Below are 15311 nucleotides of genomic sequence, written 5' to 3' on the forward strand. Positions count from 1 at the left end.
TCCAACAACCCAAGACGTTGTTTCTAATGCACTCCCTCCTGACCTGCCTACACCCTCCCAACCAACTTTGGGCTATAAAACATTCTCCTTAACTGTCCCTCTTCCCGACCCTCCCTGCAAAAGGAAAAGAGGCACCATCAAAGTACCTCCACCTAATAATTCTAAAAGACCCAGAAAGGCTAAGGCAACCTCGCTAACATCAGACACTCAAGCTAACTGAATTTTATGACAAAATCCCTTCGGTATTACATCCAATATTCCAGCACCTAGAGGCCATTGACATTTCACTTAAGGAACTATTAACTAGTAGGTTGCTGCTGCGGCCTATGTCGAAAGAATGAAGTTTTGGTTACCAACGCCCAAGATGCATCAAAAACACCTTATACTTCTGCCACTGATGCAGCAGATAAGTCATTGGACCCTAAAATATGCTCTCATCCCTTCTGAGGATCCGCCGTCCTAGCAGTTTTCCCGGGACTTGGGATTTTCCAATTTAGCCCCAAGAATTATGTTAGTCTCTCACACTCATTGGTTCATTAGCCCCATATGAGGCAAGGATTCAACCCTTTACCAACTAGCAACCAATTGCCGTACTGGCAGATTCGGAAGCCTGAGACTGACAGAGATCTAAGGGGGCTTTTTCCCACACAGCAAATAGCAGTGCCACAGATGGGCTGGAGCATCTCACGCAACCTACCGTGGACATGGACTGGATTCGGTTATCGTATGAAACATAGCAGCGCTTGGCCTAAAATTGACTGATCACGAGTGGAATACGTATATAACTACTTTCGACCTAATCTGACTACAAGAGACATGGGAAATAGGCCCCATCTATATAGATGGCTATCACACGTTCCACACACCTGCCATCCTGTCAAAGTCAGCCCATGCGAGAGGTGGCATCTTGACACTGGTGAAGAATGCTCTCAGGTTGGAAGTCTTGTCCTCCCACAATGATTCTCCATATTATCTATTGCACCTTAAAGGCCCAAGGAGCAATACAATACTTTTACTAAATTATCATAATAATAACTTTGGGCGAGAGATATCAAAAGTCGTAGACTTACTTGAAGGGAAAATTAATGCGTTATTTAATTACAGCATGAAGACACCTAGGGGCCCATTAGGATGTCGGGCGGATTGCCCCCGCCAGGCTGGCGGTAGCCACCGCCAGCCTGGCGGGGGCAATCCGCCCGACATCCAAACTCGTTTCCCCCCCCTCCATATTAGTATGGCGGGGGGGACCTCGGCGAACAGAAAGACCGTCCGCCGCTTTTCCGCCCCGGTCGCCTTGCGGCCGGGCGGAAAAGGAATAATATGGTGGCGGTGTCTATCAGACACCACCAGCCATATCATGATGGTTGTTTTAAGGTGCCTTTCCGTGGCGGCATCGGGCATGCGGTCTTCTGAAGGAGAGGTGGGGGGTGCACACGGGGGGTACCTGTGGTACCCCCCTTCATTTGCATTTACAAAGCGGCAGGCACCGCGCGGTGCCTGCCGCTTTGTAAATGCAAATGCTGAAATGCATTTTTAGCATTGTGGTGGGCGGTGCAGAGAGCACCGCCCGCCACAATGCTAAAAATACAGGATGTGCCCGCCACTGTGGCGAGCACATCCTAATACCCCCCATGGGACCCCCGCCCTTATGGCGGGCGGTCCCGAATACCAACAGGATGGCGGGCGGACAAAGTCCGCCCGTCATCCTAATGACCCCCCTAGTGTTATATGGATGGGTGATTTTTTTTTTCTTTTTTAAACATCTGTTTATTGACATCTATAATAGACACCCGAGGGTGTAGACAGTCCCAGAAAATACCAGCGTTGATCACATCATTACATTCAGGTGTTAAGGATGAATACAAGCAATGGTGAGCAATAAAACGCTCCATGTACAATAAGCATACAATCTTCAACCTGTTGGGTGTCAAGACTGGACTGTCTATCGAGGTGAATTGTGACATAGGAGAGAAATGAAGAGAGGATAACTGTGACGTCTGATAAATGGTCAAAAATACAAGAAAGAAATGGAGAAAAAACAAAGAAAAATATCGCAGGGTTGCAAACTCAGGTAAACATCCCCTTCCAACTGCTTGGCCAGAGGGGATGGGGGCCGGGTAGGGGGAAGGCCCGACAATCGTCTCCGGGCTAACGACAAAGGACCTCACCAATGGGGACTAAAATCTTACAACTAGTCAAGAGGTGAGGGAGGATCTAGCCACAACCCAACCCAATCACTAGAGATAATGGCAGCGCAGATGGAAGGGCCCTTAACTTAATGTGTGACATCACCCCACCCCGGTGGATCCCTGCGGGGGGCCCCCTCACCTCCCTCGGTCAGTCCTGAGTGGTCCTCCACATCCTACTGCATCCTCACCCAGTTCTCCCTCCGAATGCTCCCAAGCCCTAAGAATTACAATCCGCAGCCCTGCAATTTTGCACCATCGTACCCCTCTAGCATCCTCTCGAAGCAGGGTCCTCTCCGCTGCTCTTATCCATTGAGTCACATCTGCTCTCCAGGTCCTCACCCCATGACCGGTAATCAATTTCCAGGCAATCGTTAATCGCCTCTTGGCCAACCCTAGAGCCAGGTCTACTAATCTAGTGCCAGCTTTTCGTCTGTGTGGTCTTGCAAACAACCCCCATATCTCCAAGGAGCAGGGAAAGGAGCGTCCCGGTGTGGCATTTAGCGCGTTAGTTACATCATCCCAGAATATATGTAATCAGGGGCAGCCACAGATCATATGGCCAAAATCGGCGTTCATATGTCCTCATCTCGGGTATGGTCACAACTCCCCCCATAAAGCACCCAGAGCTTGTGCAGTGTCATGTATGTCATATGAACATAGTTGAATTGGGTGTACTGCAGCCTCATATTTCTAGAGACCTTTTTTGGATATGCTGATATCTTACACCACTCTGAGTCTGTGATGTCTCGACCCAGGACCATTCGCCATCACCCCCGTAATATAATTAGGGGTCTGCGAACTATCTCAGAGAAAGAGAGCAGTAAATCCACGTCACCAGATGTCTGGCAGTACCCAAAGAAACCAATAGTTGCAACACTGCAGGGGTCGAACGTTCATCTTGTCCCCCTGTCCACAGATCCTGGAATGTTCTAGTCAGTGCCTCATAAATAAGGAATTGTCCCAGGGGTAGGTCATAGTGAGCCATTTTGTTTTCAAATGGCAACAGTGCACCCTGTTGGTAACAGTCACCCACTGTCACCAGCGCAGTACCTGTCCAGGCTGACAGTCTGCCTGCTGTAAAAAAAAATGACCTCTGCTGGTCGTTTTCCATTAAGACAGTTAAATAGAGGCAGTTGAACAGAAAAAATAGTCCCTAAGAGGAAGCAGACAAGTCCTAGGGCTGATCTCCAGAGCCCACAAAGTACATGCACATATAAGTATATACTAAAGTATATACACGAGGACTCGAATGCTCGACCTAAGAAAGAGGGTCTCTGTGTGGGAGGCCGACCAGAGGCAATGCTGGTACATATAAAAGCGTCCCCGCGGTTCGTAAGATGCAGCGTCTCCAACATCGTAACGCCGCAGTCAGTAGCACTCCTATGCACGGTATTACCACTGCTGGGCTGATTAATTTAGCTAACAAGTTTCCAAGATATGTGGAGTAGCTCCTCTTGGTGGGCTCCATCCAACCATAGTGTGGCCCACTGAATTTGAGAGGCCAAGACATATAATTCGAAGTCAGGTGCACCATGGCCCCCCTCAGCAGGAGGGCCTCGGAGAACATCCAGGGAAACCCCATATCAGGTTGCGCATCAAGGTGTCCAGTTACTTGAACCAAGATATAAGTACTCCCACTGGGAGGTTTACAGGATGGGTGATTTTAACTCACACAGCTGTAGTTTTTCTAATAAACCGACATGTGGAGTAACCGATGAGGAGAGAAAAGCTATCCCCCATTTCATCTACAACCTCAATGGTGACTCTTAACAGACTCCTTATCATAAAAGATTTAGAACTAATGAATCCCACTTCTGCAAGCACAGGCTTGCTACAAAAAACCTTTGGCTCTAGTGCCAACGGCTCAACCATTGATTTCTTTTGTAGCATCAGCATCCCTTAAAAGGTCCATTGCTGACACTAAAATAAATATTTTCTAGATTTAGTGACCACTTGGATGTATCCTGTAAATTGTTTTGGGAAGGGATCAATGTCCAGCAGATAAAGCATATAAAACGCCTTGTAACAAGGAAAAATTGGATCGTATTAAAGTGGGGAAAAATTAATAAGGAGGACATTTCCCTCGGGTCATAGCTAATAGATATAATGAAATCATGTGCTGTCTTGAAACAAAGAACGATCCAACTAAAGTTGTGACTGCCTTTGAGTCAATTCTGCTCGAGGTAAAACATCATTTAACAAAAAGAGGCTCCGCCCAAAACAAACTGGCCAGAAGTGGTTTAACCAAAACCGCACAAGATCACTATCAAATGTAAAAATTTCTGGTTGGTTATTAATGCCCCTTTCCTTAAACCATCTTCAAATCCAAAACTAGATAGCCATGTGGATGAATAATCATGGGTGGTGGACTTCACAAAAATGTTTGGTGGTAATGGTGAGGGAAGGTATCCACCCACGAAAGATATTATGTTGATTGCTATCCTTGCTCTCACTTTTAAACTCCATGAGATTAGAGAAGCCCTTTCCCAGTGTTCTAGTAATAAGGTCCCTGGTCTGAACTGAACAGTGATAGATTTTTTTACTGAGCTTCCGGACCTCTGGGGCCCAGTTTTGACTAATGTTTTTAATGTGATAGCCAACATAGGCCAGCTGGACTCATGGTCAAAATTTATCTTGATACCAATCTTTAAAAAGGGCGATAAATCGGAGCCAAAAAATGACAGTCCCATTTCACTCTTGGATAGTATGGCCAAACTGATGGGTAGAGTTCTATTGAACAGATTAGAGAAATGGGCCTCTACTAACAAAGTTATGATTCTGACCCAATACGGTTTCAAGAAGGGTAAAGGCACACTGGACCAGTGCCTCAATCTAAGCTTGCTTTTAGCCAAACAAGGTAAACTCTACATGGCTTCTATGCAACTATCCGCAGCATTTGATTGTGTTGTGCATCACCATTTGTGGGGCATTATGAGGGAGATTGGTTTGACGAAGCACCTATCTCCTTCATCAGACAGCTATATACTCGAGCTGCGGCCTGTGCCCATTATGGGAAGCAGGGAGAGTGTCCCAGATGGTTCCCTATTAATAAGGGGGTCCGTCAAGGGTGTGGTCTAACCCCTATTCTTTTCTCAGTTTACACTAACGGAGTTTAGGCTCCCCTGCTAGAATCAACCCTGGATGTTCATTCGATAAATAAGGTCGGCATACCAATACGTCTTTATGCTGATGATGCGGTCCTACTTCCATGCACTGGTCTGGCACTCCAGAAGCTTTTAGAGACATATGTGATTTTTATGCAAACATTAGATTTATAAACTAACAAGGCTACATCTTTTATTTTAATGAGTGGACACAAGAGAAAGAAAGTGCCATATTTTTATACAGCAGGGCAGAAAGTGTCTCAGACAGATACCTGCTCTTATTTAGGGGTGACATTTGACAGAATGATAACATGGTCCCATATGGTGATGAACAGAGGCTTAGGGGCCCATTAAGATCGCCACCGCCATGCGGGCGGTGGCGATCCGCCCGATATTCTTCCCCGCCCGCCACCCATTTCCCCCCGCCATATTACTATGGCGGGGGGGACCACGGCGGACGGAAAGACCGTCCACCGTTTTTCCGCCCGGTCAACGAGTTGACCGGGCGGAAAAGGGTTTGATATCGTGGTGGTGTCTGCTAGACACCGCCATCCATATTAGCATGGGGGCGGAAACATACCTTTCCGTGGCGGCGTTGCTGCCACAGAAAGGCATGCAGATTCTGCTTTTGGGGGCCTGTTGCGGGCCCCCAGGGTGTTGGGGGGTGCACATGGGGGTACCTATGGTACCCCCCGCATTGTCATACACATCGTGGCAGGCACCTCGCGGTGCCTGTCACCTTGTGCATGTCAATGTACGCAGTGCATTCCCAGCATTGTGGCGGGCGGTGCTGTGAGCACCGCCCCGCCACAATGCTGGGAATGGAGGATGCCACCGCCACGGTGGCGGTTGCATCCTAATCTCCAGTGCGGGACCGCCGCACCACTGGCGCCCGCCATCCTAATGAGAGCCTTAATGTTGGAAAAGTGTAATATCACCCTATACTCCTTTATCAAAAATATAGGGTCGAAAAAACTAGAGGTTGTAAAAAAAGTATACTTGGCCAAGTCTACCTCAGTATAGCTACCTATGGTGCTGGTATATGCATACTAATCTGGCAGCTATTCAAACGATATAAGATACTTTCTGGAAAGAAATGGTGAGTCTTCCCATAAGCTGCTCAAATTATAATTGCCATATTGAGTTGAGCGTCCCCTATATATCAGACCAGAAATGTTTGCCACCAATTCTCCTATGGCACTCCATTTGGAGAAGGGAATCCGTTAATCTCACTCAACAATTTATTCTAGATTGCCTTTCACTGGAACATGTGCAGTGGATTCCTTGGATCGTGTACGTTAAAAATACCTTAATCGCTTTGGGTTTAGAAACTATTTTTAGAATGCCAAGTAATTGCTTGAGCATTTCAAAAAAAATAATTAAAATTCGCATTTAAATCTCATGGCTGAAAAAAGGCAAAAAAATAATAGTCCCAAACATATGGTGCGTGCCTACCTTGAGTGTCCAATCACTAATGAGGGACAACCTATATATATGTTGATGGTGACAACATAGATCTATTTTAATTAGGTTCTGGTTAAATCTTAGACCATGTATGTTGGGCTACCCATCAGGTATCTTTTCTATACAAGCCTTACCGTCTTGCCCTGGTGATGGGGTATCCCCTCAATCTGATTTACATGATCATTTTTTTCTGTAGGTTTTATTTGGAACATCGCAAAAGGTTCTTATTGCCAATCATGCACAAATATAAATTTAGACAATGTCGTCCGGCAATGTTCTTCTTGCGATTGCTCTCTGATCACCTTGTCTGCAATTGTGTTGCGTCCTTTTTATGCCTTTCTTTTAAGACCAGAAAATTGCACACTTGATCAAAATGAACTATAACTTCCTTTAACTGTGTTTAATGATTGTTTTAATTGAATATTTGAAATTTTAACTCATAAAATCAATGAAGTATGTATATTTGAACATTTTTTGATCTGTATGAAAATGGATCAAATAAAATGATTTCTGAGTCTGAAATGACTTACGGGTTAACTGTGACAAGACTATAGTCATGTGTTTTGGTAGCAGAAGAAGTTCTTTGAGACTGACGCTTGACAACAAACCCCTAGAAGTAGTTTCCTATAATTACCTGGGTGCAAAATTTGATACAAACCCTACCTGTGGGGATCACCTAACTAACAAGTGTATATTCGTGGTTGGTTGTGTACAAGTGAAATCTGAGTCAAACTATAACGTCCCTGTAACGTTTGGTTTTTTTCAGTAAAAAAAAAATAAATAAATATATATATATATATATATATATATATATTACCTACTGGCGATAGCCAGTAGGTATATATAGTTAGGATTTTTTTCCTATGGGATTTTTGAAAATTCTATGTCGAATAACTTTGGCGTTTGAGGACAGAATTGGCTGAAATTTTCAGGAAAATGGAACATTTTGTTTCTGAGCAGCCCCTGAAAATTTGGGGGGGTTTCATCAAGGGGGGGCCGAGAAAAAAGGGGGGTCCCAAAACGTGTTTTTCCCATGCAATTTTCCATAGGGCGGTTGGCCTCACTTTTAGCCTGAACGGCTGAATGGAATTACACCAAACTTGGCAAAATTGTAGGGACTGGTAGCCCGATGTGCCTTTGCTATGTCTCAAGATATAGGCTCCAGTGGTTTTTACGAAAATTAACTTTGAAAAATATATATTGGGCTACATTGGGCTATATATATGTTGGAGCCCAAATGTAGCCCAATGTAGCCCAATGTAGCCCAATGTAGCCCAATGTAGCCCAAAGATGGCCACCAGAGACAAAAAAAACAAATGTAGCCCAAATATCAGCCAGATGTAGCCCAACTATAGCCCAATGACAGAATGTCCCAGAGTGTTCTAAAGAACAACTAGAGTGCTAACAGTCCTACTTATTACAAAGGTATGGCACACCTGAAGCCATCTTGATTGGAATAAAGTGGTAACTCTTAAAACATTTAATTTAAAAAGGAACAAAATGAGGGGGTTCATTTTGCCATAGAAAGTATGATTAGCGAATATATGACGAAATCCCGCATACCATCAGTCCGCAAAAAAAATCCCGCATGTACTATTAGGCCGCAAATTAAAATAACGAAAACCTTTAGAACGAATATGCCTTTAGCATACACTAAACAACTAAACTACCCTAAACCCTAATACACTACCCCCAGCATGACCCTACACTACACAAACAGTACAACACTACCCTAAACCCTAAAACACTACCCCCAGCATGACCCTACACTACACAAACACTACAACACTACCCTAAACACTAAAACACTACCCCCAGCATGACCCTACACTACGCAAACACTACAACACTACCCAAAACCCTAAAACACTACACCCCAGCATGACCCTACACTACGCAAACACTACAACACTACCCTAAACCCTAAAACACTACCCCCAGCATGACCCTACACTACACAAACACTACAACACAACCCTAAACCTTAAACACTACCCCCAGCATGACCCTACACTACGCAAACACTACAACACAACCCTAAACCCTAAAACACTACCCCCAGCATGACCCTACACTACGCAAACACTACAACACTACCCTAAACCCTAAAACACTACCCCCAGCATGACCCTACACTACGCAAACACTACAACACTACCCAAAACCCTAAAACACTACACCCCAGCATGACCCTACACTACGCAAACACTACAACACTACCCTAAACCCTAAAACACTACCCCCAGCATGACCCTACACTACGCAAACACTACAACACTACCCTAAACCCTAAAACACTACCCCCAGCATGACCCTACACTACGCAAACACTACAACACTACCCTAAACCCTAAAACACTACCCCCAGCATGACCCTACACTATGCAAACACTACAACACTACCCTAAACCCTAAAACACTACCCCCAGCATGACCCTACACTACGCAAACACTACAACACTACCCTAAACCCTAAAACACTACCCCCAGCATGACCCTACACTACGCAAACACTACAACACTACCCAAAACCCTAAAACACTACCCCCAGCATGACCCTACACTACGCAAACACTACAACACTACCCAAAACCCTAAAACACTACCCCCAGCATGACCCTACACTACGCAAACACTACAACACTACCCTAAACCCTAAAACACTACCCCCAGCATGACCCTACACTACGCAAACACTACAACACAACCCTAAACCCTAAAACACTACCCCCAGCATGACCCTACACTACGCAAACAATACAACACAACCCTAAACCCTAAAACACTACCCCCAGCATGACCCTACACTACGCAAACACTACAACACTACCCTAAACCCTAAAACACTACCCCCAGCATGACCCTACACTACGCAAACACTACAACACTACCCAAAACCCTAAAACACTACACCCCAGCATGACCCTACACTACGCAAACACTACAACACTACCCTAAACCCTAAAACACTACCCCCAGCATGACCCTACACTACGCAAACACTACAACACTACCCTAAACCCTAAAACACTACCCCCAGCATGACCCTACACTACGCAAACACTACAACACTACCCTAAACCCTAAAACACTACCCCCAGCATGACCCTACACTAGGCAAACACTACAACACTACCCTAAACCCTAAAACACTACCCCCAGCATGACCCTACACTACGCAAACACTACAACACTACCCAAAAGCCTAAAACACTGCCCCCAGCATGACCCTACACTACGCAAACACTACAACACTACCCAAAACCCTAAAACACTACCCCCCAGCATGACCCTACACTACGCAAACACTACAACACTACCCAAAACCCTAAAACACTACCCCCAGCATGACCCTACACTACGCAAACACTACAACACTACCCAGAACCCTAAAACACTACCCCCAGCATGACCCTACACTACGCAAACACTACAACACTACCCAGAACCCTAAAACACTACACCCCAGCATGACCCTACACTACGCAAACACTACAACACTACCCAAAACCCTAAAACACTACACCCCAGCATGACCCTACACTACGCAAACACTACAACACTACCCAAAACCCTAAAACACTACCCCCAGCATGACCCTACACTACGCAAACACTACAACACTAGCCAAAACCCTAAAACACTACCCCCAGCATGACCCTACACTACGCAAACACTACAACACTACCCTAAACCCTAAAATACTACACCCCAGCATGACCCTACACTACGCAAACACTACAACACTACCCAAAACCCTAAAACACTACCCCCAGCATGACCCTACACTACGCAAACACTACAACACTATCCTAAACCCTAAAACACTACGCCCAGCATGACCCTACACTACGCAAACACTACAACACTACACTAAACCCTAAAACACTAGCCCCAGCATGACCCTACACTACGCAAACACTACAACACAACCCTAAACCCTAAAACACTACCCCCAGCATGACCCTACACTACGCAAACACTACAACAGTACCCTAAACCCTAAAACACTACCCCCAGCATGACCCTACACTACGCAAACACTACAACACAACCCTAAACCCTAAAACACTACCCCCAGCATGACCCTACACTAAACAACCACCACAACTCTACACTAACACAACACTACACTACACAACACTACACTACACTACACAATCACTAACCCACGAAAAAATTAACACAAACCCACTTACCTCTCTCGTCATCGTGGTTTTCACAACGCAAATGCATTTACCATACATGCCTTTAAAACGTAATTCTTTGTAAAGGCATGCGCGATAAATGCACATGCGTTTTGAAAAAATGCGGGATAATGGTATGCGAGGTCAATGACCTTGCAGGATAATGGTATGCGGACTGAAAGTCTGCGGCATAAAAAATGCGGGAAAATGGCTGCAAACCATGATTAGCAGCAGACTTCCCTGGTGAGCACTAGCTTTACTACAGTGATCTAATGAGCAACTAGAGTGCTAACATTCAGAATTTATGGCAAATGTGTAACACATCTGAATGCCTTCTTGATAGAACCAAAGTAAACAAGCATTGAAAATGCAATAGATCTCGCCCTCGTTTAAGTTAAAGCCATTCTGTTTGTAATGAGGTGGCTTTTTAGCTTTGCTTTTATTAGTGTTTTTAAAACTTTCATGTAAATAACATGCATATGTATGCATATATGTATATGTATGCATGCATTTATATTTATATAGATATGCAGATTATATATGTTTATATATGTATATTACCTACTGGCGATAGCCAGTGGGTATATATAGTTAGGATTTTTTCTCTATGGGATTTCTGAAAATTCTATGTCTAATAACTTTGGCGTTTGTAGACGGAATTGGCTGAAATTTTCAGGAAAATGGCACATTTTGTTTCTGAGCAGCCCCTAAAAATTTGGGGGGGTTTCGTCAAGGGGGGGCCGAGAAAAAAGGGGGGTCCCAAAACACGTTTTTCCCATTCATTTTTCCATAGGGCGGTTGGACTCACTTTTAGCTCGAACGGCTGAATAGATTTACATGAAACTTGGCAAAATTGTAGATATGGTTTGCCCGACGTACCTTTGCTATGTCTCAATATATGTGCTCCAGTGGATTTTGAGAAATTAACGTTTAAAAAAATATATATATCTGTGACAGCGCTCCGGTTAGCGCCCCGGTTCGCGTACCTGACGCGTAACGGAACTTCGCGAAGCGAAGCTGATTGGCTCTCCGGTGTCTGTCAACATTCTAAACAGTCCGGAGCGGCCGCCATCTTGTCTCTCGGTACGATCGAGAGACAGGATGTGGTGAAAAACGAAGGGGGAAATGAAGGAAAGGGGGCAAGGTAGACCACTCCTGACCCCCTAGGATTGATGAGGGGGATATTAAAGTGCCCCGCGGGGCAAAACATAAAAAATAAAAAAAAATTGCGATTTTACGCCGTAGAGGCGCGTCCCGGTACGCGAACCGGGCAGCTCACCGGGCAGCTCACCGGGCAGCTAACCGGGCAGCTAACCGGCAGCGTAGCTGTCAACATTGTAAACAGTCCGGAGCGGCCGCCATCTTGTCTCTCTGTAGGTTCGAGAGACAAGATGTGGTGAAAAAAGAAGGGGGAAATGAAGGAAAGGGGGCAAGGTAAACCCCTCCTAACCCCCTAGGATTGATGAGGGGGATATTAAAGTCCCCCGCGATTTTTCGCGGTAGAGGCGCTTCCCGGTACGCGAACCGGGCAGCTAACCAGCAGCGTAACGGGAGTCCGCCATCTTGTGTTTTTGGAGCATCCGGTTCGCGTACCGGGTAGCGTCCCGGTAAGCGTAACAAGGGGAAAACCAAGAGAAACAGTAAAAAAAAAATTAAGGGAATAGATTTCCAGCAAACTTGGCAAAATTGTAGGGACTGTTTGTTTGATGTGCCTTTGCAAGGCCTCAAGATATGTGCACGTGTGGATTTTGTCTAACTAAGGTTAAAAAAATATATATATATCTGTAAGCGTGCTCCGGCACGCTTACGTTACGGGTTTTGTTTGCGCTGCAGAGCCGATACGTCACGGTTATGCGACGTGTCATGAGGCGTCTCACGTGGCTACGTGATACGTCACGTAATAAAGAATATATTTTACAGCCATAGATATTAGCTTTTAAAAAACCAATGAAATTCACTGAAAAAACCATAGGTTATAGACCATATATAGTTAGGAATTTGCATTTACAAAACCTTGAAAATTCACTGAAAAAACCATAGGTTAGAGACCATATATAGTTAGCTGGACATTTTATTGACATAAAACCAATGAAATTCCATATATAGTTAGTTGCACTAACTATATATCGCGCACCCGCAATCCACAGCTGATGATGTCACATATTACATCATTCATGACATGGTCAGTGACATCACTGATGACATCACTGATGACATCTCAAATGACATCACTGATGACATCACTGATGACATCATGACACACCAATACCAGTTACTACATACGCACTCACTGATTCCTACGTCTACACACACATTCACTCATTCACCCATACAATCACTCATACATACAGTCACTCATTATTACAACACTATCATATGCACTCATACACCTATGCAGACACTCACACACTGCCACTCATCCATGGAGTTACTCACACACCTAGTCAGTCCTGTAAAGAATCAATCACACTTCCATTTCCTCATCTATACAGTTAAACACAGAACACCATACTTCAGTGACATCACTGATGACATCACTGATGACATCTCAAATGACATCACTGATGACATCTCAAATGACATCACTGATGACAACATGACACACCAATACCAGTTACTACATACGCACTCACTGATTCCTACATCTACACACACATTCACTCATTCACCCATACAATCACTCATACATACAGTCACTCATTATTACAACACTATCATATGCACTCATACACCTACTCAGTCCTGTGAAGAATCAATCACACTTCGATTTCCTCATCTATACAGTTAAACACAGAACACCATACTTTTCACACATATACTAACACATACTTACTCTCTTATACAATCACTGATACAAGTACACATTGATATGCACAGTCACACACCTCCCAGCCAGACACACACACACTCAGTCTTCCATACATCCACTCATTCTTCAATATGTAAAACATATTTAAACTTTACAAAAACACACAGACACTAGATGATGTCATCAGTGATGTCATTTGAGATGTCATCAGTGATGTCATCAGTGATGTCATTTGAGATGTCATCAGTGATGTCATCAGTGATGTCACTGACCATGTCATGAATGATGTAATATGTGACATCATCAGCAGTGGATTGCGGGTGCGCGATATATAGTTAGTGCAACTAACTATATATGGAATTTCATTGGTTTTATGTCAATAAAATGTCCAGCTAACTATATATGGTCTCTAACCTATGGTTTTTTCAGTGAATTTTCAAGGTTTTGTAAATGCAAATTCCTAACTATATATGGTCTATAACCTATGGTTTTTTCAGTGAATATATATATATATATATATATATATATATATATATATATATATATATATATAGTTCTGAGTTTTCAATTGTTTGACACGGAGAGAGACAGTCCCTTAAAAAATGAAAAAGCAGTGGCGCGGCCTGTGTTTTTTTTTCTCCACTTTTCAGCCATGCTGCACAGTACCCGCTGCTGTACAACATGGCTAAAAAAGAAATGATCTCACATAGGTGAGGCCTATTGGCTTTGCCAGTGTTTGTTTCTCCTGATTTCTTTCCTATACCCTCCATCTGCACCTCATCTCTCTCTTCTTCAGCACCCTCTTCACACTCTCTCCTGCACATACTTCCTTGCATCTCCTCCGCATCACTTTCCCACACCCCTGCTCACCTGTAAGCACTGCACTCCCTTTCTTTCACTTTGTTAATATTTCCATAGCTGTATACCTCCTTCACACACATACTCTTTCGAAAGTATAAATTATGCATGAATAATGGGTTGCAAGAAAAAAACTTCAGAAACACACTATCATGGAATGAGAAAATACTCTTATAAAAAGCAACTGTAAGTAAAAAAGTGGAATGTACGTGAGAGCAACATTGCTGTACCCAAGCAGAGAGGACAGTGTATGTTTTTGCCTGCTGCAGCTGTCGCCCGGTGATGGGGCACAAGGGGGCTAAGAAAATGTACAGATGGGATACCTGATTGTCTAACCCATTCCTGCGGTACAACATAACTTAACCGGAAGTCCCCTTGTGACAAGGGGCAAAGCGACATGGTGGAAACTTTTGTTTACTACTGGATCATAGGGCCTAAGATATTATTTCAAATGAATAATAACGTTATTGCCATATACTTATGCATTTACCTTGTCAAGTGCTTTATTGCGTATTGAACAGAATAATGAACATATATAAAATAAATGTCTTTTTTTCTACCTAGGTCGGTCATTCTTTGTCCAGGAACACTCTACATGTGGTCATGTCAAGCACAGCATTCAATTTCACAGTTATTAACCCCTTCGACGCTCATGACGAGCTGGGCTCGTCATGAGGTAGCCTCCTCGCACGCTCATGAC

The 15311-nt window shown here is 44.1% G+C and overlaps 1 protein-coding gene across 1 annotated transcript in view; it reads right to left on the reverse strand.

Moving 5' to 3' along the window:
• CARD10 (caspase recruitment domain family member 10) overlaps nt 1–15311 on the reverse strand; it is a 243474-nt gene that overhangs the window by 109003 nt on the left and 119160 nt on the right. The gene's annotated exons all lie outside the window — the stretch shown is intronic.

This window comes from Lissotriton helveticus, chromosome 1_1 (assembly GCF_964261635.1).
Source record: "Lissotriton helveticus chromosome 1_1, aLisHel1.1, whole genome shotgun sequence".
NCBI classification, from domain to species: domain Eukaryota; kingdom Metazoa; phylum Chordata; class Amphibia; order Caudata; family Salamandridae; genus Lissotriton; species Lissotriton helveticus.